We start from the raw sequence: 27,827 nt of genomic DNA, 5'->3' as shown, positions 1-27,827 counted from the left end.
GAAAAGTATGAGAATTCAGACTTTTGCTTCCGAATATCTGGAAGGCACTAAATGAGATAACCAACGCTAGCGTTACACAATGAACGATAATCTTACTAGTATCATCAAAGAGTGCGCAATGGAAGTCGGAGGTACGGTCACTTGACAGGGCATTGGCAGACAATCTCAGTAGACAAAAAAAAATCTTATTAAGAGACGACAAACTATGAAAGCGTCAAATTCAACCGACAAAACAAAGCTAGTGTAGATTTTGTAGTTAATCGATAGGCCTAAGTTAGCCATGAAAGCCTCAAATGCAGCCGACATAACAATAGTGGAGCTTTCGAAGTTAATCAATAGGCCTAAGGTAGCCGACGTCCAAAGGTATCGAATGGAGATAATTGAGCAGGCTATAGAAAGCAGCAGAAGCCTAAACGCTGCAAAAGCAAACTTGTGCATAGGCAAAAATCGAATGTATGCGTTAAGGAACAAGGAACACAATGTCATAACGAATTTGGAAAGGATAGTCGAGGTTGTGGAGGATGATAATATATGGTAGCACAGACAAAGACGACGGACAAGAGAAGGTACATTCATGACATCACAGGGCTATATTTTCGTGCCACCATACCAACAAGCGCAAATCTCTACCCTCAGTGATGGAGGAGTTCTACTGACAGCTGTACAGAAGCCAAGGCCACCAGGATGAAATTGTGAGATGCAGTAGTATTCCGAAGGAGTTCGACATTCTACCAGTAAGGATAGGGGAAGTAAGGAAAGCTCTGGAAAGACTGCAAAGAGGCAAAGCCACTGGTAATGATAAGGTAACAACAGACCTAATGAAAGATCGCGGAGAGATATTGTGTTAGAAAAACTGACCACATTCTATACGAATTGTCTATTGACGGGAAGGGTACCAGAATATTATAAGATGCCAACATCATCTCAATCCATAAGAGAGGAGACGTAAAAATTACTTACCGATCACCTTACTGTCGGTTCTCTAAAACTATTTAGAAAATAATAACTAATAGAACGAATGCGACATTAGAGTTCAATCAACCAAAGGACGAAGCAAGATTTTGTGTAGGCTACTCCAAAATAGACCATATTCATGCTATCAATAAGGTAATCGAGAAATTTGTGCAAAAGAGGGACACAAGTGAGTAAGTCGAGCTTACGATTGCGTTGCATAATGAGGAGTACACTTCTAGAAGCGCGGGAATTGTAACTAACAAATTATATGAAAGGTATAAATGAAAGTATTCTGTTGGTAAGCTTCATACAAATAATTTTCATGTTGCCGATTGCTTTGTGACTATTCAAGTTTGGCGTATTTGCTTTATATGTTTTACTTTCTGGCTAACAAGGTTTACAGTGTTAGTGTTTTCCTCTCCACATCCATTAGCCGCGTTTTCGGTGCACTCCGACATAGTTTTCTCATGCGAATGCCAATAAACTAGCCCAAATCGCGAGCTTTGTTCTCGCGCACTGCCACGCAGAAGAAAGCGCGTAGCCGCCATTTGATCTCTCAGGTGCAGCAAGAATCTCGATCCGATCATCGACAAGCTTACATCCTGGATAAAACTCATTATGAACAGGCGAAATGAAGCACCCTTTAGAAATAAGGCTCGCCACAAGACCGAAAAACCATCACCAGCGTCCAGCGTCACATCACGTTCAAAAATGTCTACGTTCACAAATGACACTCCGCACGGTTCCTGTCCACGCATTTTGCCTGATAACGGATGGAGAGACTCCACTACCGGCTTCAATTTTTCTCCCCTGACTGACGTTCTTCATAAACAGGGTTTCTTTTGTCTCCAGGACTCGTGGTGCGCCGAGTATTTGAAACACCTTCCCCATGCGCAGCGGTGCTGACACCGGGCACGTCGGAACTGCCGGTGTCGCCTCAAAGCCGCTCCCAGCGCGGTGGAAACGAGATATTTCGCATTTGCCACAGCGCCTTCTAAACGCGCAACCTGGCGCGGTTCGTTGTTCGGGATCCCGGAAGGCTTTGTCGCTCATTGCGTGGAGCTCTTTTATGAAAAAATACCTAAACTTTCTCGGAGAGATAAGCCACGCTTGCGCACGCAATAGTTGGCCTGTCAAACGGGCGCTTGTCGCTCTTCGAGCGCGTAGTCGATAATCGCTCAACCGGAAACGACGCCCTATTGAAAAGCTCGCTCTTCAAGCGTCGATGCTACCGCTTAGTTAACGAATGCAAGGCGCATTCTTGGCGAACATTTAGGTCTTCTCTTATGGGTGCACATTACAGTTTGGCACATATGGTGCGTGCTCACACATACATACATACATACATACATACATACATACATACATACATACATACATACATACATACATACATACATACATACATACATACATACATACATACATACATACATACATACATACATACATACATACATACATACATGCATACATACATACATACATACATACATACATACATACATACATACATACATACATACATACATACATACTCTCAAAGTCGCTGAAGTTCGCTAAGAAACGCTTCGCATTTATTAGGCGTTTTGCTGCTGATATAGCGAAAGATAAAAGAAAACTGGATTCTTTAACTTTTTCGCTCTCAGAAAAGGTATGCGTTCAGATTTTTTTCGAAGTGCCGGCATGCTCGTGCTTGCTTGAAAAAAAAAATAATAAATCAGCCTTTACGCATGGAACCTCTCCTAAAGAGCGCTTCATATATTCACCGATCAGCACCCCTCCTGAGATTTCCCGCCATTTTCGCAAGCACACTACTCTACAACAACACCTTTGTAGTAAAAGCATATGGCACTGAAGGAAGAAGGAAATATTGCAACACGTGATTTTCTGTGGACTGTATTCTCGTTGACACATGTATCTACGTACTTAATAATTACACTTGCATAATTGTAATACATCGACTCGTTTCTTTTTTTCAAAGGTTCATCATACATTCGAAAATCAACGATCGAAGTGTACTTTGCTTTTTGCAGTGGATGGCAACTGATCTAGCAGAGAAGAAAAATAAATCTTCGATAGCATTTAAAAGTTAAAATACATGCACAATTTACGCTACACGAATTCGATAACCTATATAACGAAATAATTTAGCAAATAACTATACCTTATGTATCCACTGCATGTTTAGACCAAATATGTTACTTTATAGGCACACCTGAGTGAGCACAGTGTGCTACGTAACTCTCATTGACCATCTTAGCAATGCTGGTGTCTGGCGAATATACACGTGCGGAGGGTTCTCCTTCAAAGAGGATGAGGGAGGGGGGAGAGGGTGCAACGTCGTGAAAGCTATGCAAGAAGTTCGGTCAGAAATTTGTCTGACCTAGTGCTTCTAGCGCTTGGCTTTTATCATTGTACACACTCGTTCGAGATGAGCAGGAACGCTCCTGCACAGCGTCACGAAAGCCTACACATAAAACAACAAAAAATGAGAACAAAGAAAAGCCGTATAACGAGGCGTTTTTATCTACGACGCACAAATCACAAAGAGGAAAATATATCATGTTTCTGATACAAAAATATCGTGCCATTTTCTTAGTGCGAACGCATTGATTGCAAGAAGTCTCGCTAGCCTTCACAGCGTTGCATTTGATGTATGAAACGGAGAAAAGACATCCGTAGAACACATGGACATGGGCTCAGAGATACCGCTCTTATGTGGGTGCCGTCATAGTCCCCTATGACTTACGAATATACATAACTCCCCTGCCGCCCTCCCACTAAGTGCGATGCTGAGCCCGATTGTGCTGCTACTCGCTGATCTGTGTGCTCGTGCGATTCCGTCGTATTTGAAATTGACTGTCGGCTAAATAAACAATGTTCTAAAGCAAACACTTCGTGGGAGTTTAGTTTACCAAAATTGAGGCATTAGCACAAAGATGGTGAAAGCAAGATGGGAAACAATGCGAACCAACTTATGGATTATCCCACGTCATCTCTTATTCTAGGTGCCTCACGTAATTTTGATGAAAAGCTTTAGAAAAACCTTGTGCTATAGCAGGTTCCAACTGCTCTATATTAGTGGAAGTAATGTGTTCAGCTAATCATCAGGAAATTGCACTTCTTTATGTAACCCTTTTATTGTTGTTTGAGAGGGTGAAACTTAGCAAATAACTTCAGGATCATAAAGTTATTTTGTGCTGAAATATTCCTGGCTGTTTTTGTAGCGTAAGTTACATTGGCTGAGGTTCAGCAGTTTTACGTGGACTAAGCAGTTCTGCGCAAGCGCGAGGAGCAGTGACTTTAACACGGTGCACAGCTGGCGCGCCGAAGGCCTGGAAGTCTCTGGAGTGACGTTAAAGTTAAAGCGCGCTCATCGTCATGCAGTTGCCGACGACGATGAGGAATTATGCTTGAAGTGGGTATGCGCTACAGCTAATAGCTGAACAAAAACAATCTTTTGTAACGGGTTGGAGAATTGAACGACCCACTCGTTACGCTATTCGCATTGTGCGAGGACTGCTTGTTCTTTCACTCTTTTAAAACGCTTGGTAAAGGCCGTTTCACATGACACAAGAAGTAAAAATTTTCAGTTCACGAATTAGCTCGCATTGAAAAACAAAAGCCACTTCGCTCCCGCCGCAGTGGTCCGCGGTGAGCTTCCAACATGTTGGAAATTTTTGCTCTAGTCGCAGTGGCGGGAGCGATTTTTGATCGAGACCCGTCGAAATAGGGCTGGGCTGGCCAAGATGTCGAAATAGCGTCGACGTGTTTGTTTTAATGATGGCCGATGCTGTGCATTTTAAAATAATATGAATTGGAAAGTGTTCCTAAACGACGAAACACAAGTGCTCTTTGTTACCGTTCATGGAAACTTTATATCGTAGCTCACAGATTGTTACACCACATTTGAAAAGTTCTACAGTGTCTGCCACAACGAACGGCGGCAAGAAAGGTTTCTCGCCGCTCCACTCGCAGAGCGAAAATGGCGGACCATTCACGATCCATGTGAAACGAAACCGCCATTAGCGGCGGTTGCGAGCTGAGCGGTTGCAGCGAACGCAACGATTTTTTTTTTTCGCTGCAATTGTGGCATGTGAAACAGCTTTAAGTCGTATTAACGCGATCGCTTTCCCGACATCAAGCCTGCCTAAGGCCAGTTTGCATACAGGTCCCAAGCACCGGCGTGGCTCAGTGGTAAAATACTGGGCTGGCACCCAGCGGACCCGGGTTCGAGCGCCACTGTGTCATGGGTACCAGATTTTTGGGCTAATTTCGCAAGATGTGGTTACGGACACCGGCGGTGGCGGCGGCGGACAACTATATACGGCACTGTATGAGACCCGAGTTGTGATCGCATAACAGGTTTCGCTGTGATATATTGCTACAATATGAAGGACATATACTTTCGCATCAACACATGGTCCCTGGTCTAACATCATCATGATGTATGTTTTAGAAATATCCTCTAATGCAAGAAAGCACACGTGGCTCCCACTAATGCAACAGTTATTGACGTAAGATAGGAACCAAGCACTGCGTAGAATGCTTTTGAGCAATTGCCTGTAGTCGAAATACGCTCTAGCGCAACTAACACTGACACTTCAAGATGTGAGAGATATTGCTCAAAAGACTGCAACTGAATCTTGTACGGAACACTTTCGGACAATGTCTGTTGTCAAAATATTCTCTAGAAACGCAAATCGCCCACAATACTTCATGAAGTCACAGATATCGGTCAAAAGATCGCAACTGAACCCTGTGCGGAAGGCTTTTGAACGTTGTCTGCAGCCCAAATGTTCTCCTATGCAATAAACCACACCCGACACTTCACGATGCAACAGATATCAGTTAAAACATTTGCACCGAGCACTGCGTTGACCCCTTTCTGATGGTATATTTGTTTATTTTCAAATACTGCAGCCCAATCCACGGCTACTGCAGGAGTTATGTACATAAATACAAAATGAAAGCATTGAAACAGCAGTATCACAATAAATGTGCCAACATGAAGAAATATCACTACCTCCTAAGTGAAGCCCGGTAAAAAATTGAGAGAAATGGAAATATGAGAGAAATAGAACAAGTGCCAACAAAAAGTCAGACACACTGGTATCACGAACTAAACCAAGTAAATCATTGCAGTGTTTGATAACTTTATTTGAACGTGTTAGAGAGCACTTCAAATGGCTTCTAAGCTGTATTGTGATTGCAGATCAGTGCTGTGTTGAAGACTTCTGCACTTTACGGGTAGTTTAAATATCCTTCAACATCTACAAAATGCATCTCACACTTCTTGATGAGACAGATATTGGTTTTGAGATTGCAGCCAAGTGTTGCGTAGAAGGCTTTCGCATGTCATCAATAGTCAAAATACCCTATAATGCAATAAAGCATGCCAAATTTTTTTGATGAGACAGATACTGGTCAGAGGATTGCACCAGAGCACCGTACAGAAATTTTGGCAAGTTTTCTAGCATGGCTAAACTGAATATCTTGATATTTTGAATATGCTTAAGTGCATGTGTATATAGTCCAAATTAATGCGTATAGTAATATACTGAACAGAAATGAAGCAGTCCTTAAAAACACTTACAAAGATTTAATGTTAGAAACCACCTAATAATATCTTCAGCTCATTACAGTCTGCAGGAACAGATGAATACATGCATAGTTTGAATGGTCTCGTAAGTCACATGAGTCACATTTCCATTTCTTCTAAACAAAGTGCAGAACAGTACTAGTGCACCTTCATTCAGTCTTTGCATACATGTGGTCACCTTCTCTACCTACTATCGTGTCATCGTGCAGCTGATTTCAAATCAGGTGCTTCTCACTTGCAAGGTTTTCAATTATCTATCTAGTTGTAAACAAAACGCGTGTTATATTATAGTAAACTGTAAAACGACGGAGAAGCGCTATTGTATGCCTATAGCTACGAGTATCAGAATGAACTAGAAATTGGGAATTGTTGTGTTACAATGCTTCCAAACAACGTATGTGCTACTGAGCGTGGCTGAGAAGCAGAACAAGCGAGAAGTGATATAGCAGGCAATACCAGCAGCACTTAACCATGCAACTTTTTTTTTATATCACCACAGGAATGCAAGTTCGAGTTTCTATCTTGTAGATGAATGGAAATGAGACCGCTGACAGCTGAATGTGTCAGCGTTGGTGGTACCCGACCCGAAGTCACATCACACTGCTACCTACCAAGTGCACGTTTGTTATTAGCTTGGCAACACACCAAATCGATTTGCACCGAAGCCATTGAATGTTTCAGCGTCATACAATCCGTGAATACACTTATATAAGTACGTACGTTTTCATATCACCGAAATGTGTTGGTTATTGCGAGGTTCGCTTTCAGCGATTATGAATACCGATGTTGCAAACAAACACAGTGCAGAAAGAACTCCGTGTGCACTACGCGATGTTTCGGGCATCGTATATAGAGTCTATGTTGCAACGGAAACTACCGTCGATTTTTTTCAGCCGATGTTCCTCGCATGAGCTGGTTCATACGAACTCGAAGGTAGGGGCCTACGCTGTACGCAGATGACACCACCCTGAATATCTTCCGCGGTAGGCGAGGGCTCACGCTAAAAGCTTCGAACCTCCAAAGTATGTTTACACTCGTTTTTACCGCAAAAAATCACAGATGAAAGCACAAGCACACCTACATGCTCCAGTAGTCTGTGCGATGTTTTCGCTTAGCCGACGATCGCACTCGAGACGGGCGCAAGCACAGCCGGCCGGCATTCGCTGGATTTGTCGGCGTCGCTCGAACTCGTCACGAAACCTCGTCACGCTGGTAGCACTCGCAGTCGTTCGTCGTTTCGTTGTCGTTCTAGATTACGAAGCGGTCATTCAGGAACGTTTGGAGTAGTTTTCATGCTTGCTTTCAGCACTCGGCTGCGCCTTCGAAGCGGCGGCCATTAGGCACAGCATTCGGAGTCGTCGCGGCCTCTGGTTGGTTGGCGCCACTGTACGCGTGGTGACGTGGTGTACGCGTGGCAAAAATATTAAGCCTAGCTTGATCCTTCGCGCCTCCTCGCGTATGCCCCTCCGACGGTGAAAAGCGCATTTGACGCTTTTGACACGTAGACGAGAGCATACTCGTGCCAGTTGTTGACACTTTGAATGGCACGCAGAAAACAGACGCGTGCAAGCCTCCCCCGTGTAGCTCGGTCCCAATCCATCCATCGGTGCAGGGAAGGAGACGTGCGTCGCGGTCCATTTTCACAGACACCGTCTCAATGCCGCTTTTTTTATCCGCTAGGCTTTGCGTTCTGGCGCTGCAGTCAGATTAAAAACCTCGACTGCACGAAACCCGTAGCGGCTTCTCATCCATCCACTCTAGCCACATTATGGTGCATTGACTAAGGGATAGAGAGCTTCATTTGCGTGCGTCTCCGACGCGCGCACATTAATGCTTTCTAGTCAGGGGATGCTCCGGAGCTCGCTCTTCTTTTTCTCGAGGAAGGCACTTCTCATGAGTGCACGCGCGAAATTAATTCAACGACGCGCGCTTGATGTTCGTGGACGCTGGCAGTTCGGCAGGCTGCGCTGTCGAGATACACGAAGCGAGGCTGTTTCCGATGACAGCGTGCGTCCCTTCCAAACACCGACGGATCCGGCTTTCGAAGGGTGGCCTCCCTTCCCATATTTGGCTCATTGTGCGTTCGACTCATAGCTCGGAATACTGTATGAGATGACCATGTCACGCTTATCCTCGATTTACGTTCAATTCCGTTCCTTAGGTGTCTAGTTGTGGCGCTTCTGCTTCCTTCGGTGCATAATCACTTGTTGGAGCCTCAGCCGTCGTCATTTCAATCGCTTTATTAGGGCAGCGCGCTTTTGTTTTAGGGGCGAAGTTCTTTACGATGTCGGCTTTTCGTCCCTTATTTGCAGTGTAGCCACCCCTAGCTTAGTCGTAAGAATGTCCGCTGTAAAGCGGTACTTGTAAATCATGAATATATAATTAAATGATGCGAGATGGCTGTACTTGGAGTGTTCACTAGATGGACGGATGTATGGACGTACAGATAGATGGACGGGCGAACAGACAGACGGATGGACGCACGGACTATCTGACTGACGCTTCGCCCCACTCGTCATTCACTCCGTGGATATGCTGTTGTTTTTTTCTCGTATTCTCACGAGACAGCAGCGTCAGCCATTACGTTGCTGGCATCCACCATGAAACGCACCAAGCAATGCAACCGATGTGTGTATATGCGCGTGTGGCATTTATTTCGTATTAGTAAATGAGCAGTCACATCAACCTTACATATGTCAGACTTATTGCGCCAAACGCGTAGTCGTCGATGTTCTAGTAACGATTTGGTACTAATAATTTAATAGAGGGACAAATAATATGTGCAATATCGACTAGTATGTTCTCTATTGAACACAATCAAAAACAGGGGCAAAGCCCGCTGAGTTTCAGCGCGCCAGCGCTGCAAGCGGTCATATCCCGCGGTCCCAACCCATCTGATCACGTCTCCCCACAAAATGGTGCTGCAATCTTCAGTTGATATTTCATCTGATCGGCATGATCGTGTTTATAGACGTGTCTTCACCACCCTCATTGCCGTCGCCGTCGTCATCAGCGTCCACAAGCGATGATGAAGACAGTGAAGAATAAGGAATCATGGCTTTTCGCGGCGTGGTGAATTATTTTCAGTACGATCCGCTTCTGAGCAGTGATTCTCATATCGACACCTGACCGAGCAGGCACGAGACAGCTGGAGACACACGATTGGGCCACGATCGCTGGTAAAACATACGAAGGCTGCGTCCGTATTAATGGTTCGCGATGACCATAGCTCTTAATTGTCACATCCGTGCTCACGACTCCATGACAAGTCACCCGAAGCGGACAATGAAAACGGCCACCGAATAAAAAAGAAAATGCAGAATTTACACGAACGAGCTGCAAAAATAAAGCAGAACAAAGCAAGTGAAGCCGCTTCCAGGCAGCCAGGTGTCGCCGCCAGACGGTACCACATGCATACACCACGATGACGACACTAAAATTGTCGACGTCACCTGCTCGCTCATCATCACTCGATGCCGCAGGCGTGGCCTAGGACCTTGCTGAACACGTCTAAATGTGTCGATGTCTCATGGCCGGGAACGCGCCGATGAGCCTTGGACGCTCTTTGCCCTCGAAATAGAATACTTCTGATGGCCGCGACTAAAAAAGCTCATGCATACCAAGCAGTAAAATGAACGTCATATATAGAGTTCGAAATCTGGTGTCACTGTTCTTTTAATAAAACATGGCTTGGCCATCACAGAATTGCTGTCTTTTCAAACTCCATGCAAAGGCGAAAAACGATTGCTGCGCCTTACGGTATACACTAAAATGAGCAGTTAACCAAAGAGTCAATAAGTATTCTAATTATTAACCTAAAGGGAGCTGTTTATATTGAGAAAGTGGATGACACAAAAATTCCTAAAATAGCAATTTATTAAAACCCAGAGAAACGTACGTGTTTTGAAATAATAATAGTCAAATTTGTGGGCTATAATTGTGGGATATAATAACAATCAAAATTGTAATAATTGAAATTGAGGCAATATCAAAACGGAACGCTCTGGGTGCTCGGAAAATGCGCCATCTGGGTTACGTCAGAGCAGAAAGCTCATGAGACTAAGGGCCAAACCTCATATGTGCGAAAATGCACGCGACAGCGACAAGCGACGCGACGTAGATCGGCTTCGCGCGATCAGTCGCTAGCGCAGGCAAACCTCATTCACGCGACGGCTTCGGCGAGCGAACTCCACTGTTGCTGGCATGAGGCCGCCTACTCGCACCAAGAAAACCGCGTAGCGAGCGGTATGCAATTTAAAAATGGGATATATTGTTGTGTAATGGAACGGAAAGTGTTTATGAGTGCCTTGCAGCACTTTTTTTATGTACACATGCGTAAACATTTGCGTTATTTTTTGTTGCGCATACGTGACTTGAACAGGGTCACGTGCACCTCTACGTAGTCTTTGTCTTTTCCGATTTTTCGCTATTGGCTGCTTGAGCCCAGCACTTCTGGGCGATGAGCGACGGTTTCCAAATCTGGAGAACCAAGCGATCGCGCGAAAACGAGCACGCGACACGTCGCGCGAACGCCCTGTTTCGTCGCTCATAGCATCGCTCGTCGCTGTCGTGTGCATTTACGCGCTTATGAGGTTCGCTCTTAACTTTGAGAAAAAAAAGTGGGTATCTGCTGTATTTAGTTAGAAAAAGTGCCAAGCTGTATCAAATCCCCTACCGTGTCTCTTATTACTTGCGTTGAATGCGCATTGCTTATCTGTTTCTTTTCTTTCTTTTTTTTTTCATTGCTGCTCCCAGGAAAACAACGATTTCCGTCTTTTCTTTCGTTGTACAGCGTAAAGCTCGGTGACAGCCACTGCAGAGCTACTTCTCGCCGACAATAGAGAGTTTTATTTTCATTTCGTTATAGCATGACAAACAGGCGTTTAGTCTTGCACGAGGCCAAGGCGTAACGATGGACTTCCAATACAACCGCGTCAGAGGCGGACCTCGTTAACAAAAGCCACAAACGCGTGGATGCCCGCTTCATAGTCTCACACTCAAGCTTCCACATTCATCTTTATTTCATTCTTTTCTCCACTCACACTCTTCCCTGTACACTGTTTCGAAAATTGCGGCAATCATACGGCAATACAACAGCTTGGTGCCAGGATATTCTCCATCACGGCTTAGGACTCTATCGGAGTATGTTACTTCGAAATATTGCCGGTGCCGTGGGTTAACGCCAAATGAAGTAGTCGTGCATTCGACGTTTTAGTACTGAAACAGCAAAATCACGGTGGTACGAAGGCTTGCAAACAGTAGAATATACCTGAATATGGACCAAAGTGAAATGACAATAAATTCTACTACTTATCATACCTCCTAAGAAAATTTTGTTGAGAAATGCGTTGGGAATCGACGAGGAGCGCTACAGCATGCGGCAGTATCTGAGTTTGCGTGGCTTAGGTCCCGTAGGTCGCTACTGTAAATGTACGTTTTCTTAGAGTATAGCCATACTTCATTATAGCTCGGACCTCTGCTCTTCGCAGTGCATCCTAATGAGGACCTCTTCTATATAAAACCTAATAGAGAGATTGTGATCCGACAGCGCAGCCGAACTTCCTACCCTGCTTGTGTAATTGTGGCCCCAGCTCATTCTCGCCTTCTTAGCAACACTTCTGCCTGCGCAACAACGCGGGTGAGTGAGCCCACCGGCGGAAGGGCACGCCGAGAGAGCACAAAAATGGTTTTTCTTTTAATCTGACTGCAGTTATGTGGACAGTCGCAGTGATTCAATGCAGTCGCCTTTGTGCTTCTGATATGTATATTTGTGTTTATGTAAACAAAAAGACACAGAAAAACATAAATGAGGAGAAAAAATTCTGTGCACCCGACCGAGGATATGAAACAGTGACCTCTTGCTCCAGTAGTGCGCTGAACTGAACCAGGTGCAATGCTTTTTATTTCTTTTTTGGTACTTAGTGACTGTGGCGATGGACGTGAATTCACCTGGATTTCCACCGCAACCATCGACGTCGTCTGCAGCTTGCACGAGAAAGCGTACGGGCCACCTGAGTGATTCTGAGAGTGAGGACACGCTTATTTACTCTACGGCCAGTGACGAAAGTTCCGACGAAGGCGACTTTGTGCCTGTGACAAGGTGGCAGCCAAAAAGAAGACTAGTGACGCCGTCTCCATCAACAAGTAAGAATGCTACGAAGACGCGAGTGCCTACGATATACACAATTCTGTTTGTGCCAGTCGATGCGGCTCATAGTCTCAACCGGCTCAATCGTCAAGCCACGTCTAGGTCTTTTGAGAAACTCGCCCAGAGACAGATCGCGGACGTGCGGATCAATAGCCGTAAGAATATCCTCGCCGTAGACGTCCCTCAACGAAGCACAATGGAAGTGTTGAGCAACGTCAACATGTTGGATAACATCAATGTTCGCTCATACATACCCGATGGCCGCGGCTCTACTGCGGGCGTCATTTACGATGTCGACATTTCCATCAGCGAAAGTGACTTTGCTGCTCCCATCAAACCGGTTTCTGCAGAACTTACCATACTGCAAGCCCGTCGCCTTGGCAAATCACGCTGCGTGAAGCTCGTGTTCAAGGGAGACAGCTTTCCATCGCAAGTCAAGGTCGGCCATTTTCGACATGCAGTGCAACAATTCGTACAAAAGCCCCTTCAATGCCGGAAATGTTGTTGGATGGGACATGTCAGCGCTGTTTGTACAAACCTGGCTGTGCGCTCGCTATGCTCAGAATCACATAGTGCAGACACTTGCCAGGCAAAACTTTGAAAATGTCGAAACTGCCATGGCCCTCACGAAGCATCGTCCACAGATTGCCCAAGCATGAAAAAGGAAATGCAAGTGTCGAGGCAAATGGCCCGGGACACCTCAACTCACAGGGAGGCCGCTGCCAAAGCACGACGCCGGTGGTCTCGTCACCGGAGACCCCTGAGTAGGCACAGTGCCCAAGCAAGAACTGAACCGCACCAAATGATCGCCGGCATGCCACCTCAAGCGACCAGACACGCCGACGACAAATCATTCAAGCAAGACAAGAGCATCACCGGCTCGCCTGAAGCATCACCAGCGCTGCCAACGATAGACTCGCTGTTTGAGCCGCCGCATCGGTCGTCTACTATCGCTCCGGAACGAGAATGCGGTGACAGTCGCAATAAGGAAATCGTAGCCATGGTAAAGGCCCTCATGAATACCATTCGTATGCTCCTCACTAGCGCTGACAGTCCGGCTGCTAAGAGTGCACTTCAGTTAGTGGATGCGCTGAAGCCGGTGCCATTAAGTCGGGAAAAGCCCCAAAGCTCCTCCTGGGCAAGCCTTTCGTAAGGAAGTCAAAGGAGCTTCGATTTTTCAGTGAAATGCCCGAGGCCTCAAGCCCCGTATTTCTGATAACCGATCATTTGTGTTCAAAAACCAGTTCCCAAATATTGTTACTTGTGAGCCACGGCTACACAATTCAATACGACTATCCAGGTATGAAGCCTTCAAGTCCGCTACCTGCAACGAACAGAGTAATGTCATTGTATATATCAGATGCGACCTTACCTATATCGAGCACTGTGTAGCACCTCACGATGACAACCAGTAAGTCTGCTTGACAGTAAGACATAGGGACCTCAATTTCACGCTAGTAGGGTGCATATATATCGCCTTCAAGCAGTTTTTGAACTTTAAGACTACGTGCACTGTTAACAGCCACACGTGGACCATGGATCATCACCGGATATTTCAACGCTCACCACCCACTATGGGAAAGTCAGAAGATAGACCGTTGCGGAAGGCAAGTATTCTCCTTTGCTCTGGAACAGCAGTTGCCTTGTGTTAACGACCGAAGCCCAACGTTTCTATGGGGAACGACATACTGAAGCTGCCTTGGCTTGACATTTTTGCCACGAAGTTTAAATGGAAAGGTCAAGTGGTTTGCAGACTATAAAACTCATGGAATCGACCACATACCAACGATCAAGGGCCTGGAAAAATCGCAAAACTACGACACTTCGACTCGCATCAACTGGTCAAAGTTTAGGTTACTGATGGAAAAGAGGTGTCAATAAAATGAAGCGCCTCCTCTTGCCACCCTTGAGAATATGATTAGAGGTGCTGCTCAAGAAGCGACTTATCATATTTAACATACTTCATGGAACGGCTCAGAGTGATCCGTAGTCGTGCAGAACGAAGATATAAGCGCACTAAGTTCATTCACCACTTGAGGGAGGCAAGGCGCCTACAGAAAAAAATTCAGCGGCGAATCAATTCACTTCAGTCCTTTCGGTGGAAATCTCTGTGCGAATCGTTGGATCCACAAAAGCCTTTGCCGCAGACATGGAGGATTTTTCGTAGCCTACGAACATCGCCACATCAACATCGCCCTTCAAGTGTCTGTCTCTCCACCAAGGCCACACCGAAATTGAAGTAGCAGAAGATTTCTGCATGAACGCTGCCAGTCAGGCGTCCACGTGCATCACGCGTCACCTAGAAAACGCTCCAGTCTCTAGAGATTCAAGCATGGACGCCTTTTTCTCTCTAGAGGAACTCCAAGCGGCCTTGACAGCATGCAAGTGATTTTCATCGCCTGGTCCGGATGGGATCACGTACATGCCTCTTTGCAACCTCGGTGAAGCAGCTCGACGGGCCTTCTATTCGTGTACAACGACCCGTGGAGCAGTGGATTTGTCCCTCATTCGTGGAAATCCAGCCACCTCGTCCTTGTGCTTAAACCAGGTAAATCTCCTCTGGAGTTGACCTCTTATCACACCATCACGCTTACCAGCTGTTTCGGGAAAGTGATAGAGCAGATGATTTTGACTCGCCTAGAGTGGTACCTGGAGCACCACGAGGTATACCCTGATGCTATGACGGGCCTTCGGCATGGGCGGTCCGCAATTGATAACGTTATTGACCTGGTCTCGTCTGAGCAGCATCAAAAACCACTGAAACGTTTATCTTTGGCGTTGTTCTTGGACGTGAAATGTGCATACGATAATGTATCACATGAAGCCAGTCTGGATGTCATGGTAAATGTTGGATTAGGGGGTCGGGTTTACCAATGAATTGACAGTGATTTGAAAGGCAGAACTTGCTTTGTACAGACGAAGAATGGCATAACAACGCATCATTGCATCCGTCGTGGTGTACATGAAGGTAGTGTTCTTAGCGCCACACTTTTCAATCTAGCACTCCTCGGCCTGGTTGACGAACTTTCAGAATCAGTCCATCTATCAATATATGCAGATGACATCTGCATCTGGGCGTCAGCCGTAACACACCTTCATTTTCGTGCCCGGCTTCAGAGAGCGGCTACACTAGCGACAATGTACCTGGAAGAACGGGGACTAAAGCTGTCATCATAGAAGTGCTCGCTTATAGCATTCACGCATAAGGCGATGAGTCCATATGTTAATAAAATCAACGGACACACGATCAACTACATGAGGACCCACCAATTCATCGGAGCCATAGTTGATGGCGACCTCTCCTGGAGCCTTCACATCGCCCACATGAAAACTAAACTCACCATGATAACCCACGTGCTGAGGTTTCTTGCTGGAAAAACGTGGGGTGCATCGGTACGAGCGATGCTTCAACTCTACACTGTTTTGTTTCTCGGTTATATGCAATACAGCTTACCCGTGCTTTGCGGGATCCGAAGAACAAACTTGCGGGTCCTCCAGTCGATCCAAGCCCAAGCAATGCGATTATGCCTTGGTCTCCCGAGGTGCGCGTCCACAGCAGCGACAGTCATCATTGCGCGTGATTATACAGTCAACGCATACATCCGCGTATACGCTTTGAGGATGCACCTCAGACATTTCGCTCGGATTCCATCGCATCACCGCGCCTCACTTCAAACTTCTAGGCCCCACTCAGCATTCAGCGCAACTGTAGCTCAGCATTGTGCAGAGCTTCCATTGCACTTCACGCATGCAGCATGGCCGCCGATACCATTGTGGTGCCTACATCCACTCAAAGCCTTTCTTACATTTTCTGGCATCCAAAATAAAAAAAGTCGTCACATCTAGCCCTGAAACAGGCCACATTACTCTTCCTGCAACAGAAGCATAACGGACGCCTTCACATTTACATAGATGGCTAGGTGTCTTCAGTAAGCTAAGCAGGGGCGGTGGTTATTCTCGCGAGGCACATCACAATTAAATTCATGACATCGTATTTGAAGTCGTCGACAGCTGCAGAACTCGCCGCCATACGTGCAGCTCTGGAGTTTATAGTTGAACAACCTCAGGGAACTTGGTCGATCTTCTCGGACTCAAAGGAAGCTCTTCGATGTCTTATGTCACCCATTCACCATGGACCTAATGAACAGTTAGTAGCTAAAATAAGGCTTCATCACCAAGTAATCGAGAAACAGCACAGCATAGTGTATCAGTGGATACCAGGTCATTGCGGTATATATGACAATGACCGTGCAGATGAGGCCGCTAGATCTGCACACGACGGTAACCAATACAAAGCCATTCCATTCTCAAGAACAGACGCAACTACAAGACTTCGTTCGCTTTCACGTGACCTCACTCTGGTACAGAGGAACTCAACAGAATTCACAAACGCGGGCCTGCATAACTTGGATCCCGATCTGCAGCTTTGTCTTCCCTCAGGGATATCTCAGGCTCAGGAGACTCTTCTATGCCGCCTGTTTCTTTGAGTGGCCTCCACGAACGCATACTCCTATCTCATTGGAATGGCCAGCTCTTCTACACGCACTTACTGCAGCTGCTAAGAAACCATCGCGCACCTTCTATGTGAGTGCACCCATTTCAACGCGCCAAGACAAGAACTGACTAAAGCTCTGGATAGAATAGAGTGGATGATCGGCCTTTGTCAGAACACAGGATTTTGCGTCATTGACCGAGCCTATCCTCAGCCAAGAAGGCTTTAAAAGCTTTGCTGCACTTTTTTGCGAACAACTGGCCTCAGAGGCAGTCTTTAATGCCTCATTCTCTTTGATGTGTCCTTTCCTCTGTCACTATTTTTTTGTAATTTCTCTCTCTCTTTATCTTTGCAATGTTTCTTTTTATCATCTTTTATTCCCCTCACCCCTTTCCCCAGCACAGGGTATCCAGCCGGTCTAAGAACCTCCCTGTCCTTCTGCTTAAACTTTTCTCCTCCTCCTCCTCCTGGTTGCGCGAGCAACCACGAGCGGCGACACATCCACCAGTGGCCATGCGCTACGAGTGTCCTGTTTCAATGCGTGAGTACTGTACATCACCTGACGAACACGCACTGATAAGCTTCGATGGGAACTTGCTAGAACCGAGTGACGCCATCGTTGTTTACCGGGGCAGGAAAGGTAAAATGGCCCCAGAAAACCAGAAAGCTGGAAACAACAAAGAACAAAAATCCTACATGGATGATGCTTCGTAATAAATATACCAATAATCTTGAACGTAATATTTGCATCTTTTCTTTTTATATTTTACATTACGCTACGAAGCATACCAAAGTAAGCGTTCGTGGACTACATACAGAAGCGCTGTAAGAAGGGCGTGCTTGGGCTTCGTAGCCTTGGCTGTGCTGCCACAGAAAGTTGTCGCCGAGTACAGAGCGATATGACACTGACACGACCCCGACAAAGACGTGAGGCAAACGCAGACCATCGGCCGATGAGTCACCCGCCAATGGAGCCGCCAGACCCCATGGTCACACTAAGCCGGGTACAATGATGACGTCTTAAAAGGCAGCATGTCGTCATAGTGTAACATATTACCAGACCGAGAACACCAGGAAGACGCACCGGCAGACCTGTCGTCGGCATGTCATCAGGAGATCTGCGGCTGAGCAAAAATTAGCTCATGTCTTTGCTTCAAACACCCCAAAAGGGGCAATCTTGGGGAGATAGCGATGCCCCTCCGAAGCTTCCACGGCGTTTGAATAGGCATCTTGCGCACCCCATGAAGGTCTTTTCGTCGCTTCCCTTTCATGTTATCCCACCCCCGCCCCTCGACGCCATGGAATATGGCGGGGGCGGCGCTGCGTAGCCGGAAAGGAACAATGACAGAGCAGGGGGCATGGCTGAAAATGAGGTGCAGGTGTGCAAGTTAAGTCGCTGTCACTGCATGTGCCTCCAGTGTGACTACAGAATTGGCCGACAAAAGACTATGGGCACGACAAGGCACCTACGCAGTCTTCCGGAGACCATTGGTGGCCTGTTTGTGTCGTTGTAATGTAAATATGACGACAAGATAAAAGACACCCCCAAAGACAGTCGGCAGACCAAAATCGGTGTCGTGTCTCTAGCGTAAATGCGCCTTAAGAGAAGACGGCCGCTCCAAGGACGCTTTTGGTACCGTTTGTTGTGTGCGTGTGTTGAGAGCGCAGTTCGCCTGCTATAGGGGCACAAGGTGCACGCTGATCGTGGCTGCGATAAGCGCGGCAACCGTACGTTCCCCGCTCCCCTCACCTTGTTCACTCACGAGATAAGCGCGTGCGCAGACGACCCCGGCTGGAAAGGCGATGTTATCTCAGCAGAAAGAGGAGGCTAGAACATTCTTCCCCGTATTTATTTATTTACTTTTATTTACAGAATACTGTGAAGCCTCCATGAGGGATCATTACAGTAGTGGTAACACAAAAATTGTACACCAAAAATTGAACGCACACAGTATACTAACATCTTCACGTCAAGGGTCACAATCATGGGATTTGTCAATGTAGACAACCTACAAACATATATACATATAACAATACATGGCCTACAACACCAAGAGATTCAAGAAAAGAAAGCATAGAGTGTGAAAGCTTTTACCCGTATTCTAGTATATAGTTTATCCAGAACTTCGAGACACCAACACGTGATTTTCATTACTTTCTAAAAATTTTAGAAGTGTTGGTTGAGCTACAGTGACTGAATCTACCATATTCTATCCTCTTAGTACGCGAGGAAAAAAAAACGGAATGTGTTGTTGCTACAAAGGTAGTTTTGTACATTTGGGGGTGTTTTTGGCATACTATTCCTTTTCCCTTTTTAATGGCGAAGGCTGAGGCATTAGTTTTAAAGTGGCCATTTAACCATTGGTAAAAAAATTCAATAGGTATTTCAATATCGGGTCTTATAAAAGTAACGTGAGATAAGCGCTTCGTTTCTGTGGTAGCGTGACGTCGTCTGCTTTATAAAAAATAACTCTTTCATTGCCTTTGTTTGTCAGCTGTTGTACATGTGATTTAAGGTCAGATAATATTAAAAGCCCTAAGTATTTATACTGAGTTGCTGTGCGAAGGGTGACACCATCGAGAGAGTATGGAAATATTAGTTTGATTTTCTTTTTGCTTATGTTCGTCGCAAACGTTTTTTTTTTTTCAGAAATAATAACCATCTGCCAATCTCGGCACTACTGGGCTATGCTCCTTGAAGAATCGTTAAGGGTGACCTGATTACCACTATCTTTGATTTCACTGTAAATCATGCAGTCATCTGCAAACAATGTAATTTTAACATTTACTGTTTCAACAATGTCAACACGAATAAAAGGAACAAGAGCGGGGCGACAACAGATCCTGCGCCACGCCTGAAAGAACGTTAACAGTGTTAGAATTATGCCCTATATAGTGCACAAATTAGCAGAGATGTGAAATATAAATGCTAAAGCATTCAACTGTTGGGCCGTTGCCTAGTTTTTGTATGAGTTTAGTGATGGTTTCAGAGTGAGAAACGCGGTCGAAGGCCTTGGAGAAGTGTAAACATATTACGTCAATTTGCGATTGTTCGTTCACTGCCAGCCCAAAGCTGTGTATAGCCTCTGTGAGTTGAGTGCCAGAAGACATGTAGCCCACTTCTCTCATGTTGAGACGAAATAGATAAGGTTTTTTTTTCTTCTACATACTTAGTTATTAATTTTAAGACAATGTGCTCGAGCGATCTACAAATAGCGCGCGTTAAAGAAATCGGCTGGTAGTTAGGCGGGACAGAAGCGTCACCCGATTAGTGTACTGGTACAGCTTTTGCGATTTTCCACTCCACCGGCACACGACAATCATCGATTGACTTTGTAAATATTAGGTGAATGCACCTGCTAATGCGTTCAGCATAGCGCTCTAGAAAAGCTTTTGGTATTTATCAGGGCCACTACTTTTCTTTTCATCAACATTTAAGAACAGTGAAAATATGCCGGGCGGTGCAATATTCAAGGATGGAGCCGATCTGCCTTCGCCAACGTGACGGAAACCCGGTATAATCTTTAGGATGTTATCAGTGCTAAAAACTGTGTGAAAGTATGAATTGAAATAATTGACTTTATCTTGCCCTCTTCAGCTGGCAACGCTGATGCTCTTGTCCATTTTATGTCTATGTAGCGCCAGAACTTAATGTGTGCGCCCTTGATGAACTTTTTAGAGTGTGTCCATAAATGTGCCGCTTCGCGTTTCGTACTTTTCATTTTAAGGTTGATGTTAGCGTTCCTATTTGAGAGCTAGCACTTCCTAGCGTTTTTATAGTCGTTCTTGCAAGCTTCATTTTGCACTTGAGGTGAATAATGTCATGGGTAATCTATGGTTTGTGCTTCCTTGGAGCATGTGTTTGCTTGAGGATAAAGTTAGATATACAGTGCATAATATGATCTTTTAAATGTGCCCATACTTCATCTATGCTTGCATTGTTATCTGCACATAGCTTTGAAACATCGGGATATTCATAGGACAGGTAGGTCAATTTTGGCGCATCATTTGCTTTGTTAAAAGAGAGCACATATTTTACCGAGTCACACTGTCGTATTAGAACCGCCGTAGGCGATGTACACAGAACTATTCTGTGATTCGATATACCGTCAACGCTTTCAACACTCGCGCCATCGGCGGAAAAATGATCGCTTTGCATTCGTGTATTTTCAGGAAGAAGCTGAGTTTTAGTGAAAGCAAATAAGAAGTTTATCGCTATATTGTTCAACAAAGGAGCTGGACTTAATGAGGACTAATTTACATCTGGTGAGTTGAAGTCACCCGCCATAATAATCCTGCCACCGAGCATGCGCAAATTCATGTATTGCTGGAGAAGATTTTGGTTCGTTGCATCGGCATTCGGGTGCTTGTAAACGCCAACGAACACGAAGCCGTCGTTTAGGAGAAGCTTGCACCAAATTGCTTCGACATCATTTACCTCCGGCATGACCGTGTAAGTGATTATCTGCCGCAAAACAAGTGCTACCCCTCTTCCTCTAGTGTTCCCATCTTTGCGGACAATTGTGTAACTCGGTGGCACGATATCATGGTCACATATATTTGAGCGTAACCCCGTTTCACTCACAGTAGCAATGTCAGGTTTTACAGCCAATAAAACAGTTTGAAATTGGTTTGCCTTATTCGCAAGGCTTCGCGCGTTAACATTTAAAAGAGTTACGGGCGTTGTCGTCAAGAAGACTCTGCTGTTGATGGTCGCTCCTCTTTTTTTTTACTTCAATATTTTAGCGGTCTTCATCCCAAGTGAAAAGATGACCATTGATCTGAAATTTGTCATAAATAAGCCTTACCCTTTCTCCTCTATCATGGTTTTCTTTCGTGATATTCCACAGTTTTCTTCTAGGTTCACGCACACCAAACGTGTAGTCCTCGCTTATTAAATTACCGCTCCCTTTAGGTTTGGAAGAAGACTGGAGTATTTGGACCTTGTCGCGATAATCAGGCAACTTTAAAATTATTGGCCTGTTTTTGATTCCCCTCTTTTAGTTTTTCCATGTCGGTGGATACGTTCAATACCTGCAGTCTTTACGTCTTAAGTAGCTTCAATTATTTTCTTCGATACAAAGTTATAAAGCTTTTGAAATGACTTATTTTGTTGTTCCTCAACTCCGTATACAATAAAGTTCGACCGCCAACTTCTGTTTTCTAGTTCTTCAATTGTTTTGCTCATGCCTTTGATGTTGTTTTTTAATTCCGCTATTCGCTTTACGCAATCAGAAACTTCATTTTCCAATCCACTAATTTTTTTCAAGTTTCTTATCGATTGCACTTAGCTTTTGCTTTGTGGCAGATTTTTTCTTTTTTTAATTTTCTGTATGGCGTCCGTGATTGCCTTTAGTTCTTTAGACCAATCGCCATCTACTGGCCTTGGATGAGTTTCTACGTCGCCACTCAGTAACAACAGGAAGCGGAGATAATTAGTCATGTTAGTAATAATTTCGCACAGAGACCATGGGCGTGGCAGCAAGATTAGGCAAACTTTATTGCTATGGTAACACTTTCCGTATCGTTTGCCCACCTGTACGAAAAACATGATCGGGTTTGTAGACTGCGTCATGGAATCGCCGCCGCGCCCACTGTCGAGTGCCGCACTGAAGAGCCGCTTCATAGTCCCGGTGACAGATGCATCCGTCAGCGCCCCTGGGGGGTCGATTACGTCATCTTCGCTCGTTCGGGAACGACGTTTAGCTGATGAAGAACCCCGGGCGTCAGGTTCTCTTGGTGAGTTGCCGTGAACATACGGCTGGCGTTATTGGGCCCTTGTCGATCGGTGGCAGCCCCGCTGGGACTAGCAGAAATCGAAGCAGCGCCTGTACGAAAAAGATGATCGGGATTGTAGACCACATCTGACATCGCCGTCACGCCCATATCATACATTTACATATGCGTGAATGATGGTGGTGGCTGCGGCGATGGCAAAAACCAGCCGATACGAACCATCTAAGTGCTATAGCAATAATAGCACACTCGCATAACTTCGGAAAGACGGGGGTAGCCAGCCATTGATTTGTTTGTTTGTTTGCGACTTAAATATATATGGCACAGGCACTCTCTGGGTGAGCCGCCAAAAACTCGTAGTCTAAAACTTACCAGATAAATTGAACGATGTTCAATGATAAAAACAAATAAACGAAAAAATCACAGCATATCCAAGGAGTGAATTATGATATGTGAGGCGCAACGTCCGTTCGTCCGTGCGTCCATCTGTCCGTCCATTCATGCTTCCATCAATTCGTTCGTTTTTGCTTCCATCTGTCCGTCCGTCCCCCGCGCCCATCAGTCCGTCCGTGTGTATGTGTCTCTGTCCGTGTGTCCATCCATCTATGCATTCGGATGAATGGACGGACAGAAGCAAGGACGGATGGATGGATGAAATCGCGAACGGACTGACGGACGCATGGATGGATGCACGGATAGATGGACGGTTGGAAACAAGAACGAACGGAAGAACGGAAGTATGAACGGATGGGCAGAAGCATGGATGCGCGGACAGACTCACGGACGGATGCACAGATGGACGCATGGATGAAGAGAAGCACGGATGACTAGACAAACGGACGGACGCACGAACGGACGGCTGGACAGAAGCACGGGCGAATGGATGCACGCACGAACGGACAGACGGAAGCGTGCACGGACCAATGGACGCACGGACGTGCGGATGGACTCACGGACGCACGCATGGATGACGAAAAGCACGGATCGACAAACAGACAGATGGATGGACGCACGAATAGATGGACGGAAGCATGCATGAACGCACAGACGGGCGAACGGACGGACGCATAGACGGTTGAACACACGGATAGATGGACGGACGTTTCGCCCCACTCATCGTCATTCACTCCGTGAATATGCTGTGAAAACCACTAACGCCATCTAGTTATATTATTCCCAAAGACATATACACACAACACCATCTATTCAGCAACGGGGGAGGGAACGGGGGAGGATATACTACATACGGGGGAGGGAACGATCCACGGCCTAAGGAGCTTCGCCCCTAAAAAAGATAATATTAGGTTATCTGTGAAATAAATGCTGGTTTTACTGTGCGTTTGAGCGAATAGACAAGACTGCCGTTTAACCTGATCCTAACAATTCCTAATATTATAACAAATCCTAATATTAGGATAATTCCTTATTCTAATAATTTGGTCAAATTTAACGAATTCAACAAATTCTAGAGTAGGCTCATTGGCACTGAGTGAATGATTATAGTATTCCGCTGACCCAAAAATCAACATAGATGCAAATAAAATATATATAAAAGGTCAGCTGATACCTTGGGAATCGACGTTATGCGAAGCATGCGGATGAAAGGTGCCTGTGTTGTAATATTTTTTTTATTGAGCGAAACGTTACGAAGTGGTGGTGTAGATATGTGCAAATACACTCACAGACATACGTTCAAAATCCGCATATGTTTTTATATAACTAGTTGTTTGCAGTTTCGTAACGATGCCACCACCAACATGGGCATTAGCAACACTAGAAGTGGCGAGCTGATATGAAGCGCTAGTGCTCGCGAGGATGGTAGCTCCAAACACTGCTGCGTAAATCATATTCAGCGAATAGCGTCCAATTACAATGGACATTAACCCGACGGGTTGGCTGAATTACAGGAGTACATCATCATCTTCATCATCATAATCATCATCATGGTCAGCCTGGCTATGCTCACTACCGGACAAAGGCCTCCCCATGTTCCGCCAGTCAGCTCAGTCCTGCATTTGCTGCTGCCACTTCCTAAACTTCCTAATCTTACCTGCTCACCGAACTTTGGCTCCATCTCCCCCTGACCCACTTGTCTTCGCTCGGGATCCAGAATGTTATCCTGAATGACCAGCGATTATCGAGCCTTCGTGCTACATGTGTCCTACACATCACCATTTCTTTTTCTTATTCGCTTCTCTCTTCTTGTCCCTTCGGGTTACACTTACCATTTTTCTTTGCATTGCTTGCTTCATGTGTCGTCCTCAAGTTAAGTTTAATCCCTCTTTGTAATCCTCCAGGTTTATGCTCCGTAGGTAGGTACCGCTAAGATGCAGCAGTTATATACCTTCCTTTCGAGAAGTAGTGGCTCTTTACAAGACGCGATTTGAGAATTCCTACCGAATGTGTTTCACTCAGTTCTTATTCTTCTAGATACTTCAATCTCATGGTTAGGATCCACGGTATCTACCTGTCCTAAATAGATGTACTCATTTCCAATTTCAAGTGGTGCACTGCTACCTATCTCAAAGCGTTGTTCTCTTCCTATGTTGTTCTACATTACTTTTGTTTTTCTGAAGATTAATTTTAAGACCTACCTTTCTGCTCTCCCTGTCTTACGAGAGCAGGAAGGTAGGTCGGTGACCACGGTGGTGGAAGGACGCCCCCCTTACACTTTTATTCTGCCCTTTGCAGGACGCAACACGAATGTGCTGTGCCGGCTTCAAAGATTCTTGCCCGCACTGACGTCATGAACAGTTTTTTTTTTCACCTTGGCTGTGCTGACTGCGCTTGTGACGGTCAAGCTGACTCAGCTTACACAGGCAGTGACGGCGGTGGTGGAAGGACGCCCCCCTTACGTCTTCATTCTTCCCTTTGCAGGTTGGTAAACTAAAGTTAATTACTGACAAGACTTGTCTTACACTGTATCTTGTGCCGCCGCCACCGCCACCATGTTATTTGTTTTGGTGTCAAGTGCTCTGGCGTTTTCGTACTCTTTTGCACTGCGTGTACACTTGGTCGGTGAATGAAGGTGCAGTGCCGGTCCTGTAACGACTCCCTTCCTGCAGATGGACGCTTCATGAAGTGCTCCGAATGTGAGTACGGCTACCATCTCGGCAATTGTTCTGGCTGAAGTGGAGTCACATACAATAATAAAGGCGATAGTGGGCGTAGGACGTGGCGATGTGTTTTATGCAGAGCGTCAAAAGCTAATATAGCGAAGGGCGCAGGTGATAAATACCGACCTTTCAGTCGTCTTGGCAGAGATAGCTCGGAAATTGCACATGCTTACTAGCTTGCCACAGCAGGTCAACGAAGTAAAGCCTCAATGCAACTACTGTCTGAAAATTACGTTGATATACTGCTTCCCAGGAAGAAGAATTAACTATCTTAACAAAAAAAGCAGCCAAGCTCGAAGAAAATTAGAAGCTAAGCGAAATTCAGTAACTAACTGCATCTATAAACGACCTTGAATGGCACAGAAGGAAGCTTAACGTTCATGTGCACGAAATACCGGTCACCCACAACGGAAATCTCATCACAAAGCTAAATGAAGAAGGAAACTCGGTGAACTTGTCAGGTGTGGCGGCTACAGATGTAGAGGCGGTACATAGGCTGCCTTCGTGGCATGGCAAAGTACTTGCAATCGTCGTCCGATTTCCACAGCTCTCTCTGTGAAACGAATGAATCGAAAAGCGCACATCTTTACGTAACATGAGTTCTAATGTTTCAATCTGTGAAAACGTGACCCTGCAAAATCAGAAACTGCTGCGTGACGTGAAAGAATAGAGAAATGCAAGTGATTATCGCTTCGCGTGGCATGCGAAACCGTTTATTCTTATCTGAGTTGTTTTTCATGGATCGAGTAAATTTCTCGGTCCTTGATACCATCATGCAGAGTCACGGTTTGAATCGCTACAGTTGTATACTATTTAATTTAGGATCTGGTAAAAACAATAGAGATGAACTAGACTGCTTTTTTGGTGCAACGGAATGCCGATTTAGTGTTGTCATGTCTTCAGACACATGGTTTGCTTCAGAAGATGATGTGTATAGCTTTCGTGGTTACAGACTTTTTTACATGAACCGTCGAGATAGTTGTGGGGGAGGTGTTTCGATTCTGATTTCAAATTCATCTGACCCTGAGTTTCTTTCGGAATTCTGTTGTACTAATCAACACTATGACACTATCGTAGTTAAATGTAACAATATTATATTTTGTGTTTGTTACGAGCTCCAATCGGGAAATTACCTGCTGTTTTTATCACACTTACATTCTATGTTGGAATTTGTGAACAGTAACAGTTGTAAAATAGTTCTTCGAGGTGACCTGACCATAAGTATGCTCGCCCAGAATAAGCTGAAATTAGAACTACGACCTTTCTTAAATATTCATCTCGGTCAGAATATTATAGCATTGCCAACGCGAGTTACGGCTGTATCGTATCGCGCCTCACTCGTGCGCTACGCACGATAAGCTCAAGGGGCTTCGCCCGATCTTGATGCTATCGCGTGTTGATCAAAGGGGCGTTGCCCAGAGTGTATTATGAATGTGACGGACTGAATAAACGGGGCAGCACTAGCTGCCTGACGCACCTGCTGTCACGCTGATCCCTGGTCCCATACATGGTGTCAGAAGTGGGATACGAACCCACGCCCACATACGTGGGCGTGGGTTCGTATCCCACTTCTGTTTGGTCCCATACAACGGCAACGTGTGAAACTGCATTAGACTTGTTCATAACTAATTTTGATGTCTTCTGTAAAACCTGGTGTTTTAGTTTACGAAATTAGTGAACACTTACCTGTGTTTATATTCATTGCTACCGAAGTTGAAAAGCATATACAGGTACATAAAGCGCTCTCTTATCGGTGCATGAATGCCATCACTTTGT

General features: G+C 45.4%; 2 long non-coding RNA genes across 2 annotated transcripts in view; one reads left to right on the top strand and one right to left on the bottom strand.

Annotated features, from left to right (window-relative positions):
* The window catches only part of LOC119160077 (uncharacterized), a 343,900-nt gene that overhangs the window by 300,180 nt on the left and 15,893 nt on the right, over positions 1 to 27,827 (top strand). Inside the window, exon 5 of the long non-coding RNA XR_012888404.1 lies at positions 25,627 to 26,027. This is a non-coding gene — a long non-coding RNA (uncharacterized LOC119160077). The remainder of the gene's footprint in view (positions 1 to 25,626; positions 26,028 to 27,827) is intronic.
* LOC119160086 (uncharacterized) overlaps positions 19,036 to 27,827 on the bottom strand; it is a 91,179-nt gene continuing 82,387 nt past the window's right edge. Inside the window, exon 3 of the long non-coding RNA XR_005108234.2 lies at positions 19,036 to 23,027. This is a non-coding gene — a long non-coding RNA (uncharacterized LOC119160086). The remainder of the gene's footprint in view (positions 23,028 to 27,827) is intronic.

Source organism: Rhipicephalus microplus, chromosome 2 (genome assembly GCF_043290135.1).
Source record: "Rhipicephalus microplus isolate Deutch F79 chromosome 2, USDA_Rmic, whole genome shotgun sequence".
In the NCBI taxonomy this organism is placed as follows: domain Eukaryota; kingdom Metazoa; phylum Arthropoda; class Arachnida; order Ixodida; family Ixodidae; genus Rhipicephalus; species Rhipicephalus microplus.
This window is presented reverse-complemented; position numbering and strand designations above follow the sequence as displayed.